General features: G+C 48.2%; 1 protein-coding gene across 1 annotated transcript in view; it reads right to left on the bottom strand.

Annotated features, from left to right (window-relative positions):
* The window catches only part of FER (FER tyrosine kinase), a 409,588-nt gene that overhangs the window by 367,771 nt on the left and 15,013 nt on the right, over positions 1–26,804 (bottom strand). The window contains exon 3 of the mRNA XM_065406919.1: positions 22,370–22,503. The gene's annotated coding sequence lies outside the window, so the exon portion shown is untranslated. The remainder of the gene's footprint in view (positions 1–22,369; positions 22,504–26,804) is intronic.

Below are 26,804 nucleotides of genomic sequence, written 5' to 3'. Positions count from 1 at the left end.
GCAGCAACTTTTCTTCCCTGGACCATAAGCCCTGAGTCCGCAAGTCCCCCAGGTGCGCCCCCCAACCCAGGTCCGACGCGTCTGTTACTAACGTCAGAACGGGTTGCGGGGTGGCGAAGGGGACCCCTGCGCAAACTTGCTGCCGATCGAGCCACCAACGGAGGGAGTTCGACACCCGATCCGGGATCGTCACGACCAGGTCTAAGGGGTCTCTGTTGGGGCGATATATTTGGGCCAGCCACAACTGCAATGGCCTGAGTCTTAGGCGGGCGTGTCCGACTACATGAGTGCAGGCCGCCATGTGCCCCAAGAGTTGCAAGCAACATCTGGCCGTGGTCGTGGGGAATTGCTGGATGGAGCTCACGACCTTCTGAATGGCCAAGAACCGCGATACGGGAAGACTCGCCCGTGCCGCCACTGAGTCCAGGATCGCCCCTATGAAGTCCAGTCTCTGCGTGGGGACCAGCGATGACTTGGGTACACTGACCAGTAGACCGAGCTTGCGGAACACCTGTAGTGCCAATGTCACATGGGAGCGAACGTCGGCCTCCGACCGGCCCGCAAGGAGCCAGTCGTCCAAGTATGGGTAGACACGCATCCTTCTTTTTCGAAGAAAAGCTGCCACCACGGACATGCATTTTGTGAATACGCGCGGGGCCGTTGCCAGGCCGAAGGGCAAGACCGTAAATTGGAAATGGCGCCGGTTGATAGTGAAGCGCAGGAACCTCCGGTGGGCCGGGCGGATGGCGATGTGAAAGTAGGCATCTTTCATATCGAGGGCAGCATACCAATCTCCCGGATCCAGGGACGGGATAATAGTACCAAGGGAGACCATACGGAAACGTGTTTTGAGCAAGTATTTGTTTAGTTTGCGTAGGTCCAAAATAGGACGAAGGCCCCCTTTTGCTTTGGGAATGAGGAAGTATCTGGAATAGAACCCTTTCCCCCTGAGGTCCGGAGGAACCTCTTCCACCGCTCCTACTGTGAGGAGGGTCTGCACCTCCTGCATGAGGAGTTGCTCGTGAGAGGGGTCCCTGAAGAGGGACGGGGATGGGGGGTGGGAGGGAGGGGGCGAGGAGAACTGAAGGGTGTAGCCCGCCTCCACCATGCGCAGGACCCAGCGGTCCGATGTTATATTTGACCAAGCACGGTAAAAATGGGACAGGCGGTCCCTGAAACACAGAGGAGGATCCGGAATAGAGATTGGTACTCTGTCCTCGATCGCAGCTTCAAAACCCTTGCTTGTTTCCCGGCTGTGGCTTGCCTTGGCCATGATTCTGACCCTGGTTAGGCGTGTTGTTGCGTCTACGCCTGTTATCCCTGCCCCTCCTGCGGTACGGTTCCTGTCTAGGACGAGGGTGGTACTGTCTCTGCGGAGGTTGGGGCTTAAAGGGCTTCCTCTGCGTCACTGGGGTGTGCATCCCCAACGACTTGAGGGTAGCTCAAGAGTCCTTGAGGCTATGCAGTCTGGCGTCCGTCTGGTCCGAGAACAAGCCTGATCCCTCGAACGGAAGGTCTTGGAGGGTGTTTTGCACCTCTGGGGGAAGGCCGGAAGCCTGCAGCCACGCCGAGTGTCTCATTACCACTCCTGACGCGATTGTCCTAGCGGCTGCGTCCGCGGAGTCAAGGGAGGCCTGTAGAGAGGTCTTTGCTACTGCCTTCCCTTCGTCTACTATGGCCGCAAATTCGGGTTGCGAGCCCTGAGGCAAGGCTTCTTTGAACTTGGAGACCGATGCCCAGGAATTGAAGTTGTGTCTGTTCAGAATCGCTTGTTGGTTTGCGATCCTCAACTGGAGGCCTCCGGACGAGTAGACCTTTCTCCCAAATAAGTCCAAGCGTTTTGCCTCCTTGGCCTTGGGGGCCGGGGCCTGCTGGCCATGTCGCTCCCGTTCGTTGACCGCAGAGACGACCAACGAACATGGTGTTGGATGAGAGAATAGGAAATCAAACCCTTTAGATGGGGCGAAGTATTTCCTCTCTACGCCTTTTGCAGTAGGTGCAGTGGAGGCTGGTGTTTGCCACACCGTCTTATAATTGGACTGGACCGTCTTTATGAGCGGGAGCACGATCCTGGAGGGGCCCTCCGGGCTTAAAATGTCAACCATAGGGTCCTCCTGCTCAACAGTCTCCTCTGCCTGCAACCCCAAATTGAGGGCTACTCGGCGGAGCAGGTCCTGGTGCGCCCGATGGTCAATCGGGGGAGGACCGGACACGGTTGTGCCCGCCACGGCTTCGTCTGGCGAGGAGGAGGAGGTCATGGCCTTTTGCACGTCTTCCTCCTCCTGCAACTCCTCAGGGGTGCGTTCCCTGACGTGGGTCTGGGACGGTGCCGGGCTCGGTGCCGAGTCAGCCCTTTCCCTCTCTGGCGGCCTGGAGACCGTGGCCTCTTTGCGAGAGGGTGGGCGCCACTGTGGAGAGCGGGACCGGTGTCCCGAGGGGCCAGATCTCGAGGTCCTGGACTGGGGGCCTTGTTGGTGGTAGGCCCAAGGGGTCCAGAATGGCCATTGCCCTGGATGGCCCCACTGTGGGTGCCAAGTGGCTTCGTGCTCCCTACTGGCGTGTGCTCTGTGGGCATATCTGCTGGAAAGGCCCGAGTCCACCTCCGAAACTACGGACGGTGATCTAGAGGGTCACGGCGGTGCCGTGGAACGGTGCCGGTCCGGGGTCGGAGAGCGGTGCTTTCGTGACCGGGACCGGGAGTAGCGCCTTGCTGACCTGGATCGGTACCGATGACCCCGGGACCAGGAACGACTGCGGGAGGACTGTCTCTGGGATCGTGCAACCGATACGTCCCGGTGCCTACTCGAGCCGGGCTGCTGGGTCGGTGCCTTGCGCTTGTTGGGGCCCGACGGTTGTGCGGCCTTCTGCGCGGAGGGAAGCCGGGAGTCCACCGAGGCGGAGCTCGACCGGGACCGGCGCCGTGAACGGTGCCGAGATGGCGACCGTGATGGGCGCATCATTGCCGGCTTGCCTTTGGATGGCAGTCTCGGCGGAATGTCCTTAGCGCGGAGGGTGCCCTCAGCGGACAATTCAATGAGGTCCTTTGCTGCCTCAAATGTGTCTGGGATGGAGGGTTGTTCCAAAAGTTCCTCCAGCCCTTCCTCCTCACTCGACGCGCCTATCCTGGGGCTCGACGGGCCTTTCGGCGCCGGAGCCACTGGCACCGGGATATGTGCTGGGGCCGCAACGGCCTTAGGAGCACTTGCGGTCTTCGCGGGCGCTACCCTCTTGTGCGGGGAACGCCCTCGGGCCTTGGGTTGGCCCTTCGATTTAGCCGGCGAAGACGACCGGTGCCGGAGGTGTTCCCGCTGATTCGGTGCCGTGGGCTTAGGTTGCCCCGCCGGCGTCTGATCACGAACCGATGCCGGGGCACTCCGCACCGAGGTTGACGGTGCCGTTGAAGTGGAGGGCTGTAACGCCGTCTCCATGAGCAGCTGCTTCAAGCGAAAGTGTCTCTCTTTTTTTGTCCTAGGCTTGAAAGCCTTGCAGATCTTGCAGCGCTCCTTTTGATGTGCTTCCCCCAGACAGCGGAGACACGAGTCGTGTGGGTCGCTTACTGGCATAGGCTTGCGGCACGTGGCACAAGCCTTAAAGCCTTGGGCGTGCAGCATGCCCTGCCGCCCAGGGCCGGTGCCGGGGTTGGTCAAACACCCGACACAAAGAAGTTTAAGTCTTTCTAAATAGCCAGGGGCTTAACACTAACTACTGAAGAACTAATAACTGAAGATAACACTGAGTACTATGCTAAGGGACACTCTCAGACGAGAGATAGAGATGTTCCAACGTCGCCACGGGCGGTAAGAAGGAACTGAGGGAGGGTCGGGCCGGCAGGGATATATATACGCTAGAGCGGGGCGCCGCTCTGGCGGGAGGGGAGACCCTGCAGGCCCGACGGGAGCCGCTGAGGGAAAAAGTTTCCGACGTTCGTGCACGCGGCGCGCGCACACCTAATGTGTAATGGACGTGAACAATCACTCGAAGAAGAAATATATGTTTGCTGATGACGTTTTAAAGAAAGTCACATCAGTGAACTGATGGAAGTCACTTAAGCACTTGGAATCAGGGACTGTTGAAGTGATAACCTCACTTTTAACAGCAGTAGCTTCTTCTGCTGGAGCAGAAAGAATATTTTCTTCCTTTGGACTGATTCATTCCAATTTGAGAAATCATTTGGGACCCGAAAAAGCAGGAAAAAAGCTTGTTTTTCTTTTCCAGATTATGAACAAACAGGAAAATGAAGGTGAAGACAACTGAGTTAACTGCAAAAGCCAATATTTTAAGTTTCTCATGTTGACCTGGCTGACACAGTCAATTTAATTTTTGTGGTTTTTTTAATATTTCATTTAACTATTTTAGTTAAAAACAATTTTAACAAAAACAAACCTGATTTTAAAAAACTTGAATGTTTAACTAAATTCAAAAATTTATATGCTTGTTTTGTTATAATATTATATGTTTGCTGTTGAAGAAAAAAATCCAGAATACATAACATTGTTGTTTTAGTTAAATAAAACAATTTAAATGTCTGTCTGGTGATGTTCTCCTCCTAATACAGCATGGCAAAAAAACATTCCAAATATTAATGATTAACCTGTTGAATTGGAGATAGTTCACCTCCCAATGACTTCATAAATATCTGCTTCAATTACCTTTGGTAGATGAAATAACCAAACAATCATTCATTTTCTGATATACCTGTAAAACGAATCTGAAAAGTTTTCAAAATAAACTTTAAAAATGTTGCTAGCAGCTTGAAGGGTGGGCCTGTCAGCTTTGCCAGGACGAGGTTTAGGTCCCAAGGAGGGATCGGTTCCTTTATCTGAGGGAACATCCTCTCCAGCCTTTGAGAAAACCAATTACCATTTCATGCGAAAAGACCAATCTGTTGTCAATATTAGGTCAGATGGCTGAAATGGCTACCAGGTGGACCTTAACTGAAGAAAAGGGCCAGACCTTGTTGTTTCAAGAGCACAGGGTACTCCAAAATAAATTGCAATGAGGACTGTGTAGGTGGAACTCCGAGTTGGGAAGACCAGGTAGAGAATCATTTCCACTCTACCAGGTAAGTTGCCCTGGTGTAGGCTTTTCTACTCCCTAGTAGGATTCTACGAACCTGCTCCAAGCAAGCTTGCTCTTCAGGATTCAGCCATGAAGGTTCCAGGCCAACAAATGAAGAGAACCGAAGTTCAGGTGGAGCAGCTGACCATGGTCCTGGGTGATCAGGTGAGGGTGCAGAGGGAGATGGATTGGGGGTTCCACTGGAAAGCTTCAGAGGGTGGTGAACCAGTGCTGTCTGGGCCACGCCAGGGTTATAAGGATGACCTGTGCTCGATCCTGCTTGATCTTCGACAGAACCTTGTGAATTAATGGAATTGGGGAAAGGCAGTAATAGAGGTGAGTTATCCGGGCCAACAGGTAAGGCATCCATAAGAGACCCTGGGCTGTGGCCTTGCAGGGAGCAAAACTGATGGCATTTCCTGTTGTTTTGGGTAGCAAACAGGTCTATAAGGGGAGTCCCCCACCTCTGGAAGATGTCCCTTGCCACATCCACTCAAAGGGACCATTCATGGTGAGTGGAAAAGGACCTGCTGAGGCGATCCACAAGTTGGTTCTGTGTACTCAGCACGTAAGATGCCTCTAGTTAGATGAAGTGTGTAATGCAGAACTCCCACAGTCAGATTGCTTCCTGGGACAGGTGGAAGAATGCACTTCACCCTGCCTGTTGATGTAGTACATGGCGATTATATTGTCCATGAGAACCGAGACTGCCTTGTCTGCAATGTGGGTTAAAAACGCCTGGCAGGCCAGGCAGACTGCGCTGAGTTCTCTGATATTGATATGGACTGAGAGCTCTTCTTGAGACGACAGGCCTTGAGTCCTGAGATGCCCAAGGTGGGCTCCCCAACCCAACACAGAGGCATAGAGATCAGATACATGGATGGGTGGGGCCTCGAAAAAGGTATTCCCAAGCAGACTATGCCTTGATTCAATCACCAAGTCAGTGAGTCGAGGACTTGAGGGGGAACATAAGTATCATGTCCAGATGATGTTGCAAGGGTGAATATACCGCGGCCAAACAGGCCTGGAAAGATCTGAGATATAGTCTCGCATGTTGTACCACATATGTGCATAATGCCATGTGGCCCAGAAGGCTCAAGCATATTCGGACTGTCATGGTCAGATGTGCCTGAAGGGAGCTTATCAGGGTCAAGATTGAGCAGAAACGATCCTCCAGAAGCAGGGTCTTCGCCTGTTCAGGAGTCCGGAACCACCCCTATGAACTATATCCTTTGTACAGGGCTAAGGGTAAACTTCTGGTTGTTTATTAATAAGCCCAATGCCTGGAAGGTCGATTGGATGAAATGGATGTCTGATTCCACCTGGACTGGCCCTTGATTAGCCAGTTGACAAGATATGGGAAAATGTGAACTACTTTTCTCCTGAGGAAGGCTGCTACTACTGCCATACATTTGGTGAAGACCTGTGGGGTGGCCAAGAGCCCAAATGGCAGAACTGCCAATTGGTAAGGAGTCTGGTTTACAACAACTCTTAGGAACCTCTGTGCTTTGGAAAATCTATATGTGGAAGTATGCATCTTTTAAGTTGAGGGCAGCATACCAATCCCCTGGATCTGGCAAAGGAATGATGGAAGCCAAGAAGACCATGCAGAACTTTAATCTCTTTAGATAGTGGTTGAACCACCGCAGGTCTAGGATCAGTCTGAGACTCCCCTTGGCTTTTAAGATTAGGAAGTAACGTGAATAAAACTCCTATCCTCTTAGATGGTGAGGAACCTCTTCCATGGCTCCCAGCCAAAGGAGGGACTTCTTGTTCCAATATTTGCTCATGAGAAAGGTCCCTAAAGAGGGACGGGGAGGGTGGGTGGACAAAAATTGGAGGGTATAACCTAATTCTATTGTGTTTAGATCCCCGTGGTCCAAGGTAATATGGTTCCAGGCATTGAGGAAGTGGGACAGTCGGTTGGAAAACAAAGGGGTAAGTGGATCCAGAATCGAGGGGATTGAGATGTCATCCTCGAGCATGTCATCAAAACAAGTGCTTTGAAGTGCCCGAATGTCTACGGACAGAATGTAACAGCCCTAAGGAGGAGGTTGGTGTAGAGGGTTTATGCCAGAAGCCCTTTTTCCTCCTCCACTGGTCCTGTCTGGAAGGCTGCGTGAAATAGCGTCAAACCTGCTGAGGCCTGTAGTGTCTTCTGGCTGCTGCCAGACTATACAGACCCAGAGATTTCAGGGTCGCCTTAGAGTCCCTTAAGTCTGTGCAATTTGGTGTCTGTTTGCTCTGAAAAGAGAGAGGACCCTTCAAATGGGAGGTCCTGGAGGGTTTGCTGCACCTCTTGAAGAAACCCCGAGGACTGTAATCATGAGCTCCTGCATATGGTAACAGCCATAGCCATTGATCTGGTCACAGAATTGGCAGAGTCTAAGGCTGCCTGCAGGGAGACCCAGGCTATTGTCTTCCCTTCTTCAACAAATGAAGAGAACTCCTGTCTGGCATCTTGGGGAAGCACGTCCTTAAATTTTTGCGTCACCTCCCACGTATTAAAATCATGGCGACATAGCAAAACTCGCTGATTCACTATTCAGAGCTGCAGCCCACCCGTTGAGTAGGCTTTACTACCAACAAGTCCAGCTTCTTTGGGTCCTGTGCCTTGGGTGTGAGCCCCGCTTGACCCTGACAGTCCTTCTCATTGGTGGTTGCCACCAGTGCCTCATCTGGAGAAGAGGAGGAGGAGGTAGCTAAAGCTGGTTGAGGGGCCTCTGCCCCTTCATTCTATCTCCACTGAGACCTGTGAAACCTGCTCTTGACGTTCGGCACCGGAATCTGGGTCTGGCGTCTCACAGCACGGTACCGGAGGCACTCTACTTTCCGAGTCCACAGAGTATGAATGCCTTGAGACAGTGCCCTGGCCCAGGGGAAATCCCCATGGGTTCCAGAAAGGCCATTGCATGGGTGCTGGCCCCCATGGTCCCATAGGCCAAGTGCTCGGCAGCACCATAGCACCAGATGTCCCAGCAGAATAGGGAGGGAAGTAGCTTGAGCGGTCACAACAGCGTGGAGAGTAGGACTCCAACAAGGAAGACAAGCTGCAGCAAGGAGACCATGGCAGTGCCAACCCTCTCAGTGCTGGTGACCGATGCCGTGGAGAAATCCGAGGTCAGGCTATCACAGGAGGTTTTCCCCTAGAGAGCGATCACAGTGTCACGCAAAAGCTGGGGGAGGGTTGTCTGCTGCTCATTGAAACCAGCGCTGTCAAGTCCTGGATCTCTGAGGCAGTGTGAGCAGGTTTCTAACAGCCACAAATACCTCTGGAGTGGACAGTATCGCGAATTGCCCAGTACACTGCCTGCTGGAGCCGACCTGACAGCTACCACTAAGGGAAAAAATTTCGGCAACGGTGCTCGGGGCATGCACACACCTACATTGGAATGGACATGTGCAAGTACTCAAAGAATATCCTTCCTGCAATTCCCTGCCTCATTCACAAAACAGATAAAAGTTAAGAACTGCCAGAGTTAAGGTTGAGTGCTTGACTTTGCAACCTTAGCATAATACTTTTACCATAGCTTTTGAGGATTTTATTTCCTAAGCTTTTTAAAAAGCAAACTCAAAAAGCAAAAATTTGATCATGAGGAACTACACTGACCCCAACTTGAGTCATCAGCAGCATTGGGGTCTTTAGAACAACAGCACAGTCCTCTGCTGCTTGAGCTGAGTAACTGGTAACAGTAGAAGGTTGTTCACCTTTATGTAGACCTGCCACTAGAGAGAGGGATGGGACACACACTTTGCCGTTGAGTTTACAGAGGTTTTGAGCCTCTCTCTAGCTTCTGCCCATCGCTCTGCTGTTGCTAACCTCCTCGGCTCTGTCCCATCTCCCACCTGCTTCTATCCTCCCTCTCTGGGTCCTCCCCCTGCCCCAATCCTTCTCGCCTGTTCTTTTCCTTACCACCCCTCCTGCTACCCCTTCAACCCTCCCCATTTCCCCCGACCTCCCCATTACAATCTCGGCCAGTTCCTGGCCTGGTCATCTTCCACTCACCCACATACTCCTATCGAGTCCCCCCTACCCGTGGCTTCTATCCTCTCCATTTCCCTGGATCCTGTCCTTCTTCCTGCCCTTCTTCCGCCACTCTACTCTTGCCCCTGCCCCCCAACTTCTATTCCTTCCCCCCGAACACCTGCCCGTCGCCCCACCCTGCTTTGCATCTCTTCCCCAGTTGTTCACTTCTCTGCACTCTAATCAAGCAGCTTCCTCCTTCTCCGCCATGAGCACGACAGTCTCCCTGCTCCTCCTTCATATGCTCAGCAGCAGGGTGGTCCACAGAAGCCAGGAGGTACAATTGCAAGGCAAGTCCTGCTCAGCCTCTGCAGCCCTGGGCTGAAGCAGGCTTAGTCATTGCACATATGCAATTCGGTCAGCACACAGGAACTATGGGGGAGGAGAAAATTGATCATGCTCAGTATAGACGGAATCCTCAGAGAATTTAGTCTCCAAAAACCTAACAAAACTCTTCTGAGCATGTGTGGACTGACATTTGTCAAAGGCTTATAACTTGGCCAAATCTGGGCAAATTATCACAGGGACAGCAAAAGGCACTTTCCTGATATCAGAGCAACCTCCCAGCCAAATTTTATGTCAAAGCATGGAGAAGCTAGAGCTTCACAGTGAAACAGTTCTAACAATTGTTTTAACGTAGGCAAAACAACGTATTTCTCCCCAACTTCATTCTCAGTAATAGCTGAACTGTTTTAGCCAAAACTTTCCACACCAAAAAAAAATAATTAATCAGCCTGAGGGAGACACCCAGCATGGAAAATTTCAGCCCAAATTGTTTAAGTCTGGCAAAATTATGAGCAATTGAAAACAGGGACTTAAAATGAAACATGTCAGAAAACCTTTAACTATAAACATTGCTACCTCCATGGCCTATAATTATTAACCATATTACCTTTATATCACATATAAAGATAGACACCTGCAACAGGGTAACAGACTGACAATTTCCATGTTCTCAATGTGAAAGACTTAAACGGAAGCTAAGGGGATTTCAAATTTGACATTGCTGTCAGAAGTCACCAAAAGGTACAACCACCATTTTTAAAATTTAAATTCATTTCTTCTATGAAACTGTCATGTCAGGTATGAGTGCTCCAGTTCGGAGAAGTTAAGGACATATAAAAGGCACCAAGTCTATTTGGCAAATTTTAGCTAAGAAAATTGTTGACGGTGAGGGACTATGCCATAGGCAGCAACACTAATGACATGTCCATCTAATGGTAGAGTCTTAAAATAATATTCATAATTAGGCTTGGCAGAATTCAATTTTTATTTTTAAGCATGTTTCTAGATTTTTATTGGCAAATTTTCACAGTTTTAGTAAAGTACTGGAGGGGTCAGACAATTACTTAATGATATTTAACACATTCAAAAAGTTTAAGCTTTATAACGGTTAAAAACACAAATTCTCAACATCACATCAAAAATATCCTTAAATCTAATAATTTATTAAGTAGCACTTTTCCTACTTTGCCGATCTATAAATTTTGATTATTAACGGAAATAGTTTTTAATCAGTTTGTGCGTGTATGGTGAAATTGACTTTTTTGACATTTAATGATAAAAATTTAATCCTTCCAAGCCTATTCATAATCATCTTTCTTGTCATATTTTTACATTGAAAGGTTGAGAAGTATGAATTCTCTAACCTTTTAAAAACCCAGAAGTTTTATTAACATGTATGGGAGGGAATGAAAACCTTTAGCCATCTAACGGGGAAAACAAGTTCCAAAGTGGAGGATTCTTAATTCAGACGGCCCTGCCTCCAGACCCCTCCCAATTAAATTAAGGGGCTAAGACCAAGCACTTCAGCTGATCCTAACTGCTGAAGTATTGCAAGGGCCCACATGCAGTCAATGAGGATACCCATGTCCTAAACCACGTAGGACTTTATAGGTTAAAACCCATACATTTTATTGCACAGGAAAACAAACTGGAGCCAGTGCAGATCATGGAGCAGTAGTATGATGTACTACTTGTGAGAAGAGCTGCCAAACAAATTAATCGCCACATTCTGCAGAAACTAAGTTCCTGGGGTAGTGGTAAGGTGTAGCCCCAAATAAAGAGCATTACAGTAACGCAGTATTCAAGGAGACAATACCAGGGGTAGATATATACAAACAAACAAAAAATTTAAGTTTGGTATTCCCCTGCTCAGCATGCCACAAAATTGTTACATTATTTCTAATGCTTCATTCAATGCCTCTGAACTTTGTTTAATAAAAACTCACTAACATCAATGACTTGAGAAACATACAGAATACCAGAGTTTGTGAAACAGAGAATAAGCAAAATAACTACACCTCTACCCCGATATAACACTGTCCTCGGGAGACAAAAAACCTTACTGTGTTATAGGTGAGACCGCGTTATATCGGGGTAGGGAGAGGAACCACTCCTTGCCCCAGCTCACCTCCGCCTCCTCCCCTGAGCATGCCGCCACCGCTCCGCTTCTCCCCCCGTCCCTCCTTTCCAGGCTTGCTGTGCCAAACAGCTGATTGGCACGGCAAGCCTGGGAGGGAGGAGAAGCGGAGCTGCGGCACACTCGTGGGAGGAGGCGGAGGCGAGCTGGGGCGGGGAGCGGTTCCTCTGCACCCCCCCTTACTTGCTGTGCCCCCCCCGCCCCAGCTCACCTCCGCTCCACCTCCTCCCACGAGCACGCCACAGCTCCGCTTCTCCTCCCTCCCTCCCTGACGCAGCAAGCCTGGGAGGGAGGAAGGGGGGAGAAGCAGAGCTGTGGCGTGCTCGTGGGAGGAGGCGGAGCGGAGGTGAGCTGGGGCAGGGAGGCCACAGCAAGTAAAGGGAGAGCGCAGAGGAACTGCTTGCAGTAACACGAATTTGGATTTAATGAGGTAAAGCAGCCCCGCCCCCCAGAGCGCTGCTTTACCGCATTATATCTGAATTCGCGTTATATCAGACCGCGTTATATCGGGGTAGAGGTGTATTTCCTTCAAAATAAACAAACAAAAACAAAATAAGGATATCAGTAGTTACATTTGTAAAAATAAATAAAATTATAGAACAATTCTTAATATGTGAGAATGCCTAAAGTATGCTGATGATCTGGTCATACTGTTGCCTATGGAAACCTTCTAAAATATATGTGCCCTATAAGTCGACCTATTAAAGACAAACCTTGATTTCAGAAAGAGCCCCAAAACAACAAAAATAGAGTCAAATGAAGACTGAACAAACAAATACCTGGGGTTCGTAATAAACATATAAAAGAATATTAGACTGGCTATAAAAGCACTACAAGGAAAAGCATTGTGGTGGGCCTTTAACACCCAAAAGAAACCAATACCACTACTGTCACACAAACATGATAGTTCAAACTAATCCATTCTACTTTATGGGACTGAAGTCTGAGGCCTGGTCTACACTACGATTTTAGGTCGAATTTAGCAGCGTTACCTCGATTTAAGCCTGGACCCGTCCACACGACGAAGCCTTTTTTTTCAACTTAAAGGGCTCTTTAAATTGATTTCTTTAATCCACCTCCGACGAGAGGATTAGCACTGAAACCGGCCTTTCCGGGTCGGATTTGGGGTAGTGGGGACGCAATGCGACGGTATTGGCCTCCGGGAGCTATCCCAGAGTACTCCATTGTGACCGCTCTGGACAGCACTCTCAACTCAGATGCTCTGGCCAGGTAGACAGGAAAAGGCCCGCGAAATTTTGAATTTCCTGTTTGCCCAGCGTGGTGGACAGCCCAGGTGTCACGCAAAGCTCATCAGTACAGGTAACCATGATGGAGTCCCAGGATCGCAAAAGAGCTCCAGCATGGACCGAACGGGAGGTACGGGATCTGCTCGCCATATGGGGAGATGAATCAGTGCTAGCTGAACTCCGTAGCAGTAAACGAAATGCCAAAACATTAGAAAAAGTCTCAAAGGGCATGAAGGACAGAGGCCATAACAGGGACGCACAGCAGTGCCACGTGAAAATTAAGGCGCTAAGGCAAGCCTACCACAAAACCAGAAAGGCAAACGGAAGGTCCGGGGCAGAGCCGCAGACACGCCGCTTCTACGCTGAAGCTGCATGGCATGCTAGGGGGTGCAGCCACCACTACCCCAACTCTGTGCTTTGACTCCGTCACTGGAGAATCACGAAACACGGAAGCAGGTTTTGGGGACGAGGAAGATGATGATGAAGGCATTGAAGATAGCTTACAGCAAGGAAGCAGAGAAACCGGTTTCCCCAACAGCCAGGAGACGTTTTTCACCCTGGACCTGGAACCAGTAACCCCCGAACCCACCCAAGGCGTGCTCCCAGACCCTGAGGGCACACAAGGCACCACTGGTGAGTGTACCTTTGTAAATATTACACATGGTTTAAAAGCAAGCGTGTTTAATGATTAATTTGCCCTGGCATTCGCGGCCAGTACAGCTACTGGAAAAGTCTGTTAATGTGTATGGGGATGGAGCGGAAATCCTCCAGGGGCATCTCCAGAAAGCTCTCCTTGATGTACTCCCAAAGCCTTTGCAAAAAGTTTCTGGGGAGGGCTGCCTTATTCTGTCCTCCATGGTAGGACACTTTACCACGCCAGCCCAGTAGCACGTAGTCTGGAATCATTGCATAACAAAGCATGGCAGTGTATGGTCCCGCTGTTTGCTGGCATGCAGACAACATCCATTCCTTATCTCTCTTTGTTATCCTCAGAAGAGTGATATCATTCACGGTCACCTGGTTGAAATAGGGTGATTTTATTAAGGGGACGTTCAGAGGTGCCCGTTCCTGCTCTTCTGAGCAGAAATGTTCCCCGCTGTTAGTGATCATCCCAGAGAATTGGGTGTGGGGGGGAAGGGAGGGGGGTTAGTTGGGTTTGTGCTGCACGTTAACCCGGAAACCGCAGCCCCTGCTTTTAAATTGCAAACCCATTTTAAATGGCCAACCCAACGGCCGCTTGGTATGGGAAATGAGGGCGCTGCTGTTTGAAACCATTCACACATGTTATGAAGGTTAAAAAAGCCAAAAGACTGTGGCTTACCATGGCTGCCTGCAAGCCGAATTCTGTTGCCTGGCACTGCGTGAGTGATCTCTCACACCAAACCGGCAGGCCCTCAATATAAGAGGAAAAATGCGACCTTGTAACGAAAGCACATGTGCTGTGTAATGTGAACAGCAAGATTTAACGTGAAAGAGTGTACCCATTGTTCTCTAAAATGTGTCTTTTTAACTACCACCTCTCCCTTCTCCTCCACCAGCTGCAAATGTTTCTCCTTCGCAGAGGCTAGTGAAGATTAGAAGGTGAAAAAGGCGCACTCAGGATGACATGTTCTCGGAGCTCCAGATGTCCTTCCACGCTGACAGAGCACAGCAGAATGCGTGGAGGCAGACAATGTCAGAGTGCAGAAAAGCACAATATGAACGCGAGGAGAGGTGGTGGGCTGAAGAGGATAGGTGGCGTCAGCTTGCTGACAGAAGGCAAGTGTCGATGCTCCGGCTGCTGAAGCATCAAACTGATATGCTCCAGCGTATGGCTGAGCTGCAGGAAAGGCAGCAGGAGCACAGACCGCCACTACAGCCCCTGTGTAACCAACAGCCCTCCTCCCCAAGTTCCATTGCCTCCTCACCCAGACGCCCAAGAACGCGGTGGGGGGGCCTCTGGCCACCCAGCCACTCCACCCCAGAGGACTGCCCAAGCAACAGAAGGCTGGCCTTCAATAAGTTTTAAAGTGCAGTGTGTCCTTGTCCTTATCTCCTCCCCCACCCCACCCGGCGCTTCCTTCCTCCTCCACCCCTCCCGGGCTACCTTGGCAGTTATCCCCCTATTTGTGTGATGAATTAATAAAGAATGCATGAATGTGAAGTAACAATGACTTTATTGCCTCTGCAAGCGGTGATCGAAGGGGGGGAGGGGAGGGTGGTTAGCTTACAGGGAAGTAGAGTGAACAGGGGGTGGCGGTTTCATCAAGGAGAAACAAACAGAACTTTCACACCGTAGCCTGGCCAGTCATGAAACTGGTTTTCAAAGCTTCTCTGATGCGCACTGCGCCCTGCTGTGCTCTTCTAACTGCCCCGGTGTCTGGCTGGGCGCAATCAGCGGCCAGGTGATTTGCCTCAACCTCCCACCCCGCCATAAATGTCTCCCCCTTACTCTCACAGATATTGTGGAGCGCACAGCAAGCAGTAATAACAATGGGAATATTGGTTTAGCTGAGGTCTATCCAAGTCAGTAAACTGCGCCAGCGCACTTTTAAACGTCCAAATGCACATTCTACCACCATTCTGAACTTGCTCAGCCTATAGTTGAACAGGTCCTGACTACTGTCCAGGCTGCCTATGTACGGCTTCATGAGCCATGGCATTAAGGGGTAGGCTGGGTCCCCAAGGATAACTATAGGCATTTCAACATCCCCAGCGGTTATTTTCTGGTCTGGGAAGAAAGTCCCTTCCTGCAGCTTTTGAAACAGACCAGAGTTCCTGAAGACGCGAGCATCATGTACCTTTCCCGGCCATCCCACGTTGATATTAGTGAAACGTCCCTGGTGATCCATCAGTGCTTGCAGCAGCATTGAAAAGTACCCCTTGCGGTTTATGTACTCGCTGGCTTGGTGCTCCGGTGCCAAGATAGGGATATGAGTTCCGTCTATCGCCCCACCACAGTTAGGGAATCCCATTGCAGCAAAGCCATCCACTATGACCTGCACGTTTCCCAGAGTCACTACCCTTGATACCAGCAGCTCTTTGATTGAGTTGGCTACTTGGATCACTGCAGCCCCCACAGTAGATTTACCCACTCCAAATTGCTTCCCAACTGACTGGTAGCTGTCTGGCGTTGCAAGCTTCCACAGGGCTATCGCCACTCGCTTCTCAACTGTGAGGGCTGCTCTCATCTTGGTATTCTGGCGCTTCAGGGCAGGGGAAAGCAACTCACAAAGTTCCATGAAAGTGCCCTTACGCATGCGAAAGTTTCTCAGCCACTGGGAATTGTCCCACACCTGCAACACTATACGATCCCACCAGTCTGAGCTTGTTTCCCTGGCCCAGAATCAGCGTTCCACGGCATGAACCTGCCCCATTAAAACCATGATTTGCACATTGTTGGGGCCCGTACTTTGTGAGAGGTCTATGTCCATGTCTATTTCTTCATCACTCTCGTCGCTGTGCTACCGTCGCCTCCTCGCCTGGTTTTGCCTTGGCATGTCCTGGCTCTGCATATACTCCAGGACCTTGCGCGTGGTGTTCATAGTGCTCATAATTGCCGCGGTGATCTGAGCGGGCTCCATGATCCCAGTGCTATGGCGTCTGGGCTGAAAAAAGGCGAGAAACTATTGTCTGCCGTTGCTTTCAGGGCAGGGAGGGAGGGAGGGTGGGGCCTGACAACATGTACCCAGAATCACCCACGACACTGTTTTTGCCCCATCAGGCATTGGGATCACAACCCAGAATTCCAATGGGCAGCAGAGACTGCGGGAACTGTGGGATAGCTACCACAGTGCAACGCTCCAGAAGTCGACGCTAGCCTCGGTACTGTGGACGCAGTCCGCCGACTTAATGCACTTAGAGCATTTTGTGTGGGGACACACACAATCGACCTTATAAAAAATATTTCTAAACAACCGACTTCTATAAATTCGACCTAATTTCGTAGTGTAGACATACCCTGAGATCCAGCCTTAACTGACTGCCAACACACACTCTTATGTGCACAGGAACCACAGCAGCAACAGCTGCAAAAAAGGCAGAGCAGAGTTCCCCTGCTAATAAACATACAGAAAAGAATAATGAATTTCTGGTTTCATATCAACCAGGGCAGCAAACTCTACTGTAGTGCAAAGCACTAGAGAATCAAAAATTAGATCCAAATGAAAGCCTGATCCACTCATATAGATCACTGCTCCCAGGGCTCAACAACGCTAACCTCCTGACGACTAGAGCAAAGAATGCTACCCAAAAGCAAAAAATACTCAAGTGCTAGACCAGCAATATACAAGTTATTGGGAAGAACAAATTTTTAAAAAAACAGCAACAAGCTAGACGAGATTTATCAGGGTAGCACAGTAGCACATAACAGTGAATGTTGCAAAACTAAAGGCATATTCCCACCAAATGCAGAACCAGTGACAATAAACTAGAGGTAGAAATTGAGAGGCACAAAGCAGTCTAAATCCAGAAAGAAATGACTTTATGGCCAATGTAACAGAGGGAAGATTGAGACAGGAAGGCACTCTCTATTCCAATTTGTAGAAATTGGGGGTGGGGGGGAGGGAAAAGTTTTTCCTCAGGTTATCAGAAATCATAAAAGACATTGCCTCAAAAAGTGATGCCTCTGTCTGACCTTGGGAGAAAAAAGAGAAATGGCAAAGATGGCGTTACGCTACGTACAATCAGATTGAGAATGGACAATAACAACAAATGGACACAGGAATATTCTCTTCCATTAATGTCTAACTTGGAAATTCCCCCCCCATCCAGTCACATTCAAATCTGGTCATGATTAATGACCTCAAAGCCTGAATATTGCTATGTACTGTACCCAGAGATGAGACCACCAACCTTAAGAAAGCTCTACTGGATGCACACCAGCTTATGATTGTTATTTATATTGTGGTAGTGCCCAAAGGTGAGTTAGAAGTTTCCAAACACAGAGAAACATAATCATGATGTGAAAGACAGGAACATGGTCCCTGGTTCGGATCCAGTACAGCAATAGCTATCTAGTACGATAGTCTGTCTCTGACAGTGGCCAGTGCCAGATGCTTTAGAGAAAGGTGAAAGAAACCCATAGTAAGAAGATATGGGATAATCTAAGACCCTCCTCATAGGTCTCATCCTAATCCTCTAATAGACATTGTCTTGAGACCTAAAGCATGAAGTTTAATATCCCTTCCAAAGTTTGTCATCATTGGTTATAACAACTCTGAATATTCCTTATATCTATCTAGATATCTGATCCATTTATGAATTTTGATAAATGCTTGGCCCCAATTACTTACCATGGCAATGAGTTCCACACTTTAATCCCACATTGGGTGAAAAGTATTTCCTATCATCAGTTTTGAACTTCACACCTTTTAATTTCATTGAATGTCCCTGTGATAGGGTGGACGAGGCCCAAAGGCCCCCTGCTGGAGGCCTCAGGGATCTGCCACACCCATCCCAGGAAAGGAGCAGTGGAGAGGTCTTCCAAGCGGCCTAAAGTGGTTGTGAGGAAGCAACCAGAGGGCCTACTGGAACGGCCAATCAGGGGCCAGGAGTGGCCTATAAAAAGAAACTGCAGAACAGAGCAGCAGTTAGTTGCTGCTTGGAGCTGGAGAAGAAATGACTGCAGGCCTGGCTGCCTGGAAGAGCAGCAGGGCCATGAACAGTTCAGATTGCTGGCAGGGACCGCGGGAGTGAGAGGCTCATGGCTGGCTGCTAGGACTGAGCCAAAGACAGCCTGCTGGTGGGGAGCATTGAGGGAGCTCCTCTCTGGCTGCAGGGATTGAGCCTGGGGAGGGCCACAGAAAGATAGTGTTTCCAGGGAGGAAGCCCTGGGAATGCGGCCCCATACCAGGGCTGGACTGGTTTAAAGACCATGGACATACCCAACCAGGATGGCTGACCCAGTTACAGTCCCCTTGTTCTTAGATTGGGGGTGGGAGAGGGAAAGAGAACAGAAAAGCCCAGTCTACCTTCTCTATACCATTCATTGTTTATATACTTTTATCAAGTCCCTTCTTATTCATCTCCTTTCTAAGATACACAATCCTGATCTTTTCAAGCTCTCTTCATATAAGAGTTTTTCCATGCCCTTGATCATGCTCATAGCTCTTTTCTAAACCCACTCCAGTTCCGAAATAGTATTTTTGAGATAGGATGGTCAATATTACATAAAATATTCAAGATGAGGCCACATCATTGATTTATATAATAGTATCTGTATTAATTATTCTCCAATCCATTCCTTATGCATGCTGTTAGCTTTATGATTGTAGCTGTTCATTGAGATGTACATGACAACATCCCGGTGTTTACAGCAACAACACATACAAATGATAGCACATTAAACTTCAAGTTCAAGGCTTTGATACTGATCCTCACAACCCTCCACAGGAGCTATGCAATTTACTTGAGGCAAAATCTCACCTTCTGGAATTGATAGTCTATAACAGCTATGTTTCACTAAAATTATTTAGCCGTATGATGTGAAAATCCATCAACTTTATGAAAAAACTCACAGATACAGACAGACATCTTCCTCTCCAAGTGCAAACAGATGGACATCATAACAAATGGACTGAAGGTGTAAAATCCATTACAATCGACATACTACACTGACCATGGTGAGAGATTATGCCACACACTCTCAAAGAAACTGAGGAACCACCTGATCAGCATCCTGTACAGCAAACAGGAGAAGATCAATCATGAGCTCTCAAAACTGGAGACTCTCATATAAAACAAACCTTCCACACAAACTTCCACGTGGCTGGACTTTACAAAAGAAGGTGCTGTAGTTATCATGAACAGGTCGGATTATGAACAGGAGGCTACCAAACAACTTTCCACCACATTCTACAGGCCACTATCCTCCGATCCCACTGAGGAGTACCAAAAGAAACTACACCATCTGCTCAAGAAACTCCCTGCTACAGCACAGGAACAAATCTACACAGACACACCCCTAGAACCCCGACCAGGGGTATTCGATCTACTGCCCAAGATCCATAAACCTGGAAATCCTGGACGCCCCATCTCATCTCAGGCATTGGCACTCTTACAGCAGGATTATCTGGTATTTGGACTCTCTCCTCAGACCCTACGCTACCAGCACTCCTAGCTATCTTTGAGACACCACTGACTTCCTGAGGAAACTACAATGCATTGGTGATCTTCCTGAAAACGTCATCCTGGCCACCATGGATGTAGAAGCTCTTTACACCAATATTCCACACAAGGATGGACTACAGGCTGTCAGGAACAGTATCCCTGATGAGGCCACGGCACACCTGGTGGCTGAGCTTTGTGAAGCAAATACTCACCAGCAACTACACACCACACCACAGAAACACTAACCCAGGAACCAATCCCTGTAACAAATCCCATTGCCTTCTCTGTCCCCATATCTACTCTAGAGACACCATCAGAGGACCCAGCGACACCATCAGAGGCTCATTCACCTGCACATCTACTAATGTGATATATGCCATCTTTTGCCAGCAATGCCCCTCTGCCATGTACATTGGCCAGACTGGACAGTCTTTACGTAAAAGGATAAATGAACACAAATCAGACATCAGGAATGGTAACATACAAAAGCCAGTAGGACAATACTTCAATCTCCCTGGAACACTCAATAACAGATTTAAAAGTAGCCATTCTTCAACAAAAAAAACTTCAAAAACAGACTTCAAAGCGAAATTGCAGAACTACAATTCATTTGCAAACTTAACACCATCGATTTGGACTTGAATAGGGACTGGGAGTGGTTGGCTCACAACAAAATCAATTTTCCCTCTCTTGGTATTGACACCTCCTCATCAATTATTGAGAGTGGACCACATCCACCCTGACTGAATTGGCTTTCAACATTGGTTCTCCACTTGTAAGGTAACTCCCTTCTCTTCATGTGCCAATATATATTTATGTCTGTATCTGTAATTTTCACTCCAGGCATCTGCGAAGTGGGTTTTTTACCCACGAAAGCTTATGCCCAGCTAAATCTGTTAGTCTTTAAGGTGCCACCGGACTCCTCATTTTTCCACTGAAACAATGAAACTGATGATCAAAAACGGAAAACTAGTAAGTGGGGGAGACAGACTTTTCTCACTATCTGGCCCACAACTATGAACTTCACTCTCACAACACTTTAGAATGATCATGAAACTGCTGGAATGTAAGACACACTCCTTTGACTCTGCTTTTCCACAATAACCACACATTCAAAATATTATCTGTATTATATAGAAAAAAAATCCTATTGTAAACAACAAACATTTGTCTAACCTTTCTTCCTTCGCTTTCCTCTGTCACTTGTCATCTTAAAAGAGTAAGCTCCTCTGGGCAGGGACCATGTCACATTATATATTTGTGCAGTACCTATCACAAAACCAAACACCCTAGCCCCGCCCCTGCCGAGGCCTTGCTCGTTCCCTGAGACCCTGCCCCCCACTCACTACATTCCCCCTCCCTGAGTGGCTCACTGTCCCCCACCCTCACTCACTTTCACTAGGCTAGGGTAGGGGGTTGGAGTGTGGAAGGAGGTGAGGGCTCTAACTGGGAATGCTGGCTCCATGGTGGGGCCAGAAATGAGGGGTTCAGGGTGCAGGAGGGGGCTCCAGCTGGGGGGTGGGGACGAGGGATTCAGAGTGGGGGAAGGAGCTGCAGATTGAGTCAGGGGGTTGGAGTGTGGGAGGGGGTAAGGGCTTTGAGCTGGGAATGCTGGCTCTGGAATGGGGCCAGGAATGCAGGACGAGGTCCAGGCTGGAGTGCAGGAGGAGGTCCAGGCTGAGGGAGTGGGGTTGAGGGATTAGGAGTGCGGGAGGGGGCTACAGGTTGAGGCAGGGGGTTGGGGTGCAGGAGGGTGTACAGGCGCTGGGCTGGAAATGCAGGCTCTGGGGTGGGACCAGGGATGAGGGGTTTGGGGTATAAGAGGGGGCTCCAGGTTGGGGGGGGCTCAGGGTTGGGGCATCCGGGCAGTTCCGGTCAGCAGCACAGTGAGGCTAAGGCAGGCTCCCTGCCTGTCCTGCCTCCGCGTGCCCCGGAAGCAACCAGCAGGTCCAGTTTCTAGGCGGTGAGGCCAGGAGGCTCCACATGCTGCTCTCGCCCACAGGCACCGCCCCACCCAGCTCCCATTGGCCAGGAGTACAGAGCAGGTGCTCGGGTCAGGGACAGAGCGCAGAGCCCCACGCCCCGGCCCCCACGCCTAGGAGACGGACCTGCTGGCCGCTTCCAGGGCGCAGCGCGGTGCCAGCCAGGACAGGTAGGGACTAGCCTGCCATAGTGCCGCAGCACCACAACCGGACTTCTAATGGCCCAGTCAGCGGTGCTGACTGGAGCCGCCAGGGTCCCTTTTCGACCGGGTGTTCCGGTCAAAAACCGGACACCTGGTCACCCTAGCCCTCTAGGAGCCATTGTAATATAAACATTCTGAAAACAAAATAAAACAAGAAATTCCTTCCATTTGGGAGATGGACAAAAAAGAATCCCATATATTTCTTTTTAGAAAAGTACTACATTGTACCGTAAATTGGAATGGTAAGGAAAATTATGAGATGACAAATTTTACGATGACTAATGGTAAAGTGATCAGCTGACTTTCAGCTCAGGCTTACTAGCAGAAGGTAAAAGTTCACATACCTTTTTAAGTGTTGATGTTCTACAGAGGTATCCTTAATCCTCTGCTCCAGTGTTCAAATCTTCTGACTGTTCCTTTTCTCCACCTCTTCTCTTTTTTTTTTTTTTATAAATGTTCTTTACATTCCCAAGGAACTCTGTGTAAAAACAGACATTTATTTTTTCATCTATTTTACTGAACTCTTTAGTCCTTTACAATAATTTAAACTTCAACCAGATCCTTTGCATTTTCAGATTGTTTCATGTCTTCAACTGATAAAAGGCTTGGAGGAAACAGAAGGAGCAAAGATTATTCTAATGACCAGGAGCCATATTCTGCCACCAGTTTCTATACAGAACTCCAAGTGAAGAAAACAGTTTTGTTTAAATATATATGGCACAGAATGGTTACAATAGTTAGACTGTCTGAATTTACTGGAAGTAGAAAGGCTTATTTTTATTTTTTGGTGGTATTTCATTCTGTTAACTGGAAATCAGACAATTGACTGCAAAAACATTTGAAATAAAACAAAATTTAGTACAATAAAAGTGTGCAAAGAGCAACTCCTTACCCCATCCTCAACAATATTCACAGGTTCTCTCCTCCCCACTTCCATGCTGCTTTGGCTTTACAATAACTCATACACTGTAACACAAACACTTAAGACTAGATTTCCTTCTCAAGATTGGGGTTTCCCTCCATAACCTCCTCTCTCCTAGTGCCCTAAGGAGAGCTTTCCACTTCCTTCATTTCCTGATGGGACCTAATTGGGCCAATTCACCAACATGAATCTCCAGTAATTACCCTGAACAGAGTTTTAGCTTTCAGCAGAAGAGCCTTGCATTCTTACATAGGGTCTTTGAATTTGCCACTCTACTAAAGACAGATCACTTATTTAGCATACACACATCACAATAATTGACAAAAAATATGTATATGGATTTGTATAATTTTTAGTGTGTTTACAAACTGCATGGAACAGACATTCAAATGTCGTGTGTCAAATATACATTACATATTTAAGTGTTGCATAATATCACAATTATACCTAAACAAAGATAAATCTAAACTAGGATTTTCAAAGAAGCCTAAGCTTCTTATGCACCCAGCTCCCAAGTCTCCTTGGCAAGAAAGGCTGCAGAGGCTGCTTGCAATCTGATTGACCATGCTAGCATCCTATTCAGTGTAATTACATTAGGCATGTCATAGCACAAATGTATACAGGAAGAAATCCACGATAAGATTCTTTGAGAAGAAACTGGAAAGGCCCATTTTGTCTGCAATTACCAAGAACAACTGCAAGGATGATCTAAATGGTTTAGTCCTGTCCAAGTAAAATGTTAATGCCTTCCTAACATCTAATGTGTGGAGTCTCTCTTCATCCCTGTGAGCATGAGGCTTAGAGAAGAAAGTTGGTAAATATATTGCCTGACAGATGGAGATGTGAGAAACCACATTGGTAAGAAATTTCAAATAAGGGAATAGGTACAACTTGTCCTCGTAGAAGGCTGTGAACACAAGGTCAGACACTAGAGCTCTTAATTCACCCTTAATTACTGGCCCAGGTGATTGCCACCAAAAGGCAACATTCAATGAGAAATGGAGCAACAAACAAGTAGCCAGCGGCTGAAAAGCAGAACCCATTAATTTTGTTAACACCAGGTTCAAGGGCGATCCTCTACTTCGGGACATAACCAGTCCAAACCCTTCAAAAACACAGGTGACGTGGGACTGGAGAAAAGTGATCAATTGGAGGATGAAAAGATGAAATAGCTGCTAGATGGACCCAAATGGAACAAAAGACAAGGCCCTGCTGTTTCAGATATAACAAACAGTCCAACATGTGTGTATCAGAGCTCAGACCAGCAAAACCCCTTTCTGCTGGGACTAGATGGAGAGTCTCTTCCACTTCACCAGGTAAATATACCTAACATGAGGTTTTCTACTAGTTAAGACAACATTTTATAGCTCCTTTGAACAGATCTTCCTCTGATGTGCTAACTATACACCATCTAGGCTGTGAGGTGAAAGGCCTTCAGACTGGAATGGAGGAGGCAACCATGGTCCCGTGAGATCACATCTGGGTTCATGGGCAACGTCAATGGATACCTGATTGAGAGGTTCAGCATAGTGGAAAACAAACGTTAGTGAGACCACAGTGGTACTATGAGTATCACTTGAGCATAAACCTGTTTGATTTTTAACAATACTCTGGGTAGGAATGGAACCAGAGGAACACACATGTGAGCTTGTCTGTCCAGGTTAATAGGAAAGCATCCAAGATGGATCCTGGATTGTGACCAGCTCGTGAACAAAACTGATGACACTTCCTGTTGATTTTTTTGCAAACTGGTCTATGTGGGGAACCTCTCACAGCTAGAAAATGAACCTGGAGATATCTGAGTAAAGAAACTACTTTCTGTGGCTGGTAAAAGACCTGCTCAACCGGTCTGTCAGACAGTTCTGGATACCCAGAAGGTGGGAGGTTTCAAGATGTATTGAACTGGTGATACAAAAGTCCCACAGCAGCATTGCCTTTTGGCATAGCCAGGTCGATCTGGCCCCTCCCTGCCTGTTCACATAGGGACAATACAGCAGCCATAGTCTAAGTACTAGTAAATTCCTTCTCTTGACATGGATAAGGGATGCATGACACATTAGTCAAATGGCTCTCAATTCTCTTACATGTATATGCAGAGTTAAGTCCTGGCCAGCGCATAGCCATTGAGTATGCAGGGATCCCAGGTAAACCCCTAACCCAGGGTGGAAGCATCTGTAACCAGAGTTAGAGTACGTTGTAAGGCAGCAAATGGTAATTCTGCACACACATTGGATGGGTCTGTCCACCTACCCAAAAAGGCTAAAACTCATATGGGCACCTGAAGCATCATGTGAAGAGGATGATGGACCCAGGAATACACTGAGCTCAGCCACCCCTGCAGCTTCCTGAGATGCAGCGTGGCTCACAGAACCACATTTAAGTACATGACGCCAAACGCTCCAGAAGTCTGAGACAATTCCATATTCTTCTGGTAGGATGGGTCTTCGTGTCTGAAGAAGTGACCAATATCATCTGGAACCAGGACTGTGGGAGGAATGCCTTACTTCTGTAGACTCCAAGATTTCTCCTATAAACTTTATCCTTTGTGAAAGCAATAGGATTGACTTTTCCTCGACAATAAGCAATCCTAATGCACCAAAATGCACTGGATCACGGCTATGCTGAACAGCACCTGGCCCCTAGATTGGCCTTCTATCCACCAGTCGTCTAGGTACAGAAACACTCAAATTCCTGGATTTCCTCAGGAATGCTGCCACCTTTGCCATGCACTTTGTGAACACATGTGGGGCTGCAGACAGGCCAAATTGCAGGACTGCAAACTGATAGTGAAAATAGATGATTATAAATCTGAGTCATTTGCTGTGGCTTTGGTGCATCACTACATGAAAATAAGCATCCTTTAAGCAGAGGACAGCATATCAGTCACAAGGTTCCAGGGAAGGGATAACAGAAGCCAGTGACCATGCAAGAAGTTATTTTCTTTAGGTATTTGTTGAGCTTTCACAGGTCTAGTATGGGTCTGAAACCTCCTTTGTTCTTGGGATTAGGAAGTAGCAAGAATAAAACCCTTTCCCCCGTATAATAGAGGAACTGCCTCTATGACTCCCAAAAAAGAGAAGAGATCGTAGTTCCCAAAGCAGAAGTTCATTGTGAGAGTGGTTCCTGAAAAAAGACAGTGAAGAGAGGCAGGAGGGGGAGGAGGAGGGAGTGAAAATAAACTGAAGGATATATCCCAATTCCACTGTGCTTAAGACCCCTGGTTTGAAATGATGCCAGTTCAAGCACTTAGGAAGTGGGCCTGTGGGAAAACACCACCGTAGGAGAAGCTGGCAAACTGGTAACTGGTAGGCTGTCCTCACCAAGCATTTCAAATTGACTGCTGTATTTCAAGGCTGCGCACATGAACTGCCAGCAGATGAAAGAATAAGTGGAGGGTGGAGGAATAGTTACTCCTGTAACTTTTGCCTTTCTTCCTAGGCTGGTCTTGGTAGTGAGGCCTAAAAGAAGCATACCGATGAGGCTGCTGTGGACAGAACTGCTTCCTCTTTGATATTGGTATATAAAAACCCAAAGACTTAAGCATAGCCCTAAGGTCTTTAAAGATATGCAGCTTGTTGTTGGTTTGCAAAAAAAAAAAAAAAAAAAAAAAGGAGAAGGAAGGTTCTAGATGGTTTCTTGGACCTCTTGGGGAAGACCTGATGACTGGAGCCACAAACATCTGTGCATTGTAATGGCTGATGTCCAGCTCTGGCAGCATAATCCACAGCACCTAATGTGGCTGTACGCGTGTGGACTCACCCCTGCGGCGCCTCCTGCTGGTCGTCCATGGGAATTAGCTCTGCCAGCCTTGGAGCGCCCTCTGCAGGCCGGTGATCCGCCTCGCCACTTGGCCCCCG

This window comes from Emys orbicularis, chromosome 6, assembly GCF_028017835.1.
Source record: "Emys orbicularis isolate rEmyOrb1 chromosome 6, rEmyOrb1.hap1, whole genome shotgun sequence".
In the NCBI taxonomy this organism is placed as follows: domain Eukaryota; kingdom Metazoa; phylum Chordata; order Testudines; family Emydidae; genus Emys; species Emys orbicularis.
Note: the sequence above shows the minus strand (reverse complement) of the source record. Positions and strands in the feature narration are given on the sequence as shown.